The 3,295-nt window shown below is 37.6% G+C and overlaps 1 non-coding gene across 1 annotated transcript; it reads right to left on the reverse strand.

Annotated features, from left to right (window-relative positions):
• Positions 1-2,928: 2,928 nt before the first annotated feature.
• TRNAR-UCU (transfer RNA arginine (anticodon UCU)) lies at positions 2,929-3,001 on the reverse strand. Its single transcript has one exon. It is a non-coding gene; the product is annotated as a tRNA-Arg (tRNA).
• Positions 3,002-3,295: the final 294 nt, after the last annotated feature.

The raw sequence follows: 3,295 nt of genomic DNA on the forward strand, positions 1-3,295 counted from the left end.
ACCTGAATTGGATGAATTAGAGGTTGTCCTTCATGCTCCTTATATTTTGTACAAACCCATTCATTGCTTCTTTATGCTTCTTTGTCAACTGTAAATTTTAGAGATGAAAAGATTCTTTTTTGTTTGCAGTTTTCTGAATAGTTTCCTCTTAAAATCAAATGACTCAAATGACTCACATAATAGCCTAAGACCATGCTTCAATTTGTATTAGACCCATTAGGTTTATATACAATAATTTAAAGGGTTTTAAGGTCAAAATGTCAGCAATCTTCTTATGTTCAGCCTTAGTTTATTTTCCTTCCTAACATGCTTCACACACTATCTTCTTATCTGTTTGTAGATTTGGTATACAACGTACTGCTTTTCTTTGATAAATCTCTAAAGTTGATATGACCAAGGCATTGATGTTAAAGATTAGTACCATACAATGTTACCTAATGACAACCTAAGGTGGTTAATGTTGAAATTCCATAGCAGCTGTCTAAGGCTCTGGTACCTTTCATGAGCCTTTTGCCAGCATAATTGTGGATGTTGCATTAATTTTTAGAAAACTGCACACTATAATTGTCATCACAAAACTAATTTATGTTTAGTAGATTAGATTTAAGAATATTTACAAATAAGAAATTATGAAAATTAGGTAAACCAAGAATATTAATACATCTCTTATCTTCTATAATAGTTGTGCTTCCGTCTCCAAAGGTCATTAATATTAGTCCTGCTCGTTGTGCTATGAAAGTTGATCTGATGAAGGCTTATGACTCGGTGCGGTGGGATTTCGTTGACGCTATGTTAATAAAAATGGGATTCCCTAGAACAGTCATTGATTGGATCATGGTTTGTGTTACATCATGTCAATTCTCTATCAACGTCAATGGTGAGCTTGCAGGTTACTTTCAAGGGGGAAGAGGGCTGAGACAAGGGGATCCATTGTCGCCATATTTGTTTGTCCTATGTATGGAAATCCTTTCGGGGCTATTCTGCAAGATGAGTGCCAACCAAGAATTCAAGTTCCACTGGAGATGCAAGAAGGACAAAATTTATCATCTTTGTTTTGCTGACGACTTGATGATTTTTAGCAACGGGGATGTAAACTCAATTCGTATGATCAGAACTGTGCTCACAAAGTTTCAAGACCTATCAGGTCTGTATCCAAATCCAAACAAAAGTGACATCTTCTTGAGCGGTGTGTTAAATGCTGAGAAGGAGCAAATTATTCATATTCTTGGGTTTAGAGAGGGGGAGCTCCCTATGAAATATTTGGGAGTACCTCTTCTCTCATCCAGACTAAAGGCTGTTTATTGTAAGGGCCTCGTGGATCGAATCACCTCTAAAGTTCGACATTGGACTTGTCGAACACTCTCGTATGCAGGACGGGTACAACTGATTAATTCAGTTTTATTTTCCATACAAGTCTATTGGTCATCTCTCTTTCTCTTACCTGGGCAAGTAATTAAAAATGTGGAGCAAATTATGAAATCCTTTCTTTGGTCAGGTTCAGATATGAGAACTACTGGGGCTAAAGTGGCTTGGGATCAGGTATGTCTTCCAAAAAAGGAGGGGGGGCTAGGAATAAAACGGATAACAGAATGGAACAAGATTGCTTTGTTGAAACACATTTGGAACCTGTGCAATGACTCAGATGGCTCAATATGGTCTACTTGGATCAGATCCAATCTGTTGCGAGGTAGGAATTTCTGGACAATCAAGACGCCACAGAATTGCTCTTGGGCTTGGGGAAAGATTCTAAAGCTCAGATCCTTAGCATGGCCGAAGATGAAGTACATCATAGGAGATGGAATGACAACCTCTCTATGGTTTGACAATTGGCATCCTCACAGCCCACTCGCGGATTCTTACAGGGAAAGATTCATCTATGATTCAGGTATGGCCAAGAACGCGAAGGTGAATGTGCTAATTCATAACTCAGAATGGAAAACTCCTACCACCCAAGCTATTGGCTGGCACCCCATTATAGAAGCTATTCCTTCCAATTCTAATCCTAAAATGGGGCAAAAGGATGAGATAGTTTGGTTGGATTCGCCAAATCACAGATTCTCGATCAAAGTAGCTTGGGAACAACTAAGACGTCATCGTCAGATGGTTGAATGGCATGACATTGTGTGGTTCAAGAATGTTGTTCCAAGACATTCATTTCTTCTATGGATGGCTGTCCAACAGAAACTCACAACTCAAGATAAACTTCATCGGTTTGGTATACATGGTCCCAATAGATGCTCGCTCTGCCTCCGCAACAATGAGGATCACAACCACTTGTTCTTTGAATGCTCCTATACTAAAGCGATCTGGTGGGATGTTTGTGACAGATGCGACATTGCAAGAATGACAAAAGGCTGGGATGAATGGATTCGATGGGCCACTATCTCTTGGCATCACAAGAGTTTCGTCAATTTTTCTCGTAAACTGAGTTTTGCAGCTACAGTGTATCATGTATGGCAAGAACGGAATGCAAGGATCTTTGCTGGAATGTCTAGAACTTCGAATTTGGTCTTTAATCAAATCGAATGTATCATTCGTGATAAGCTTGATTTGATGAGGAATGTCGCACCAACAAATGAAAACAAAAGGATCCAACGAGCTTGGAGGGTGAATACCATAGATTCTTAATTTGTTAGTTAGGTGGTTGTATTGGTTCCCCTAACGAATCTAGTGAGGTTTCAGTTTTATGGTCGGTGGCTAGCCTGTAGCCATATGTTGTTTTATGTTTCTGTTATCATTGTAAATCTGGGGTATGCCCCTTATAATGTTTGTATCTTCTTCTTTTAATACATACGTCAACTTACCAAAAAAAAAAATGATTTAAATTTTTTAAACTAACTTTTATCTCATGAGATATATCCAAAATAACCACTTTTTTTTTGGTAAGTTGACGTATGTATTAAAAGAAAAAAATACAAACAAAACAGACACGCCCAGTGGGACTCGAACCCACAATCGCCTGATTAGAAGTCAGACGCCTTATCCATTAGGCCATGGGCGCTGATCAAAATAACCACTATCTAAGTACAACAAATTATTATTCATTGTTTTCAATGTTATATATGCTACTAGACATATTGCCCTTTTCTTAACTAGCCATTAATTTTTTATTTTTTTATGTTAGAATTTTCAATCTCTTGAGATTTCCCACAACTTACCAACTCACCAAGTTTCCTTTCTACAAATACACAATTGATTTAATACTGGGTCAATTTTATACTAGATCTTGACTCTTGCTAGCAAATCTATTTCGTAATCAAGACAATTTATTTTTTACATGTCTTACAATTCCATA

Source organism: Populus nigra, chromosome 19 (assembly GCF_951802175.1).
Source record: "Populus nigra chromosome 19, ddPopNigr1.1, whole genome shotgun sequence".
Taxonomy (NCBI): domain Eukaryota; kingdom Viridiplantae; phylum Streptophyta; class Magnoliopsida; order Malpighiales; family Salicaceae; genus Populus; species Populus nigra.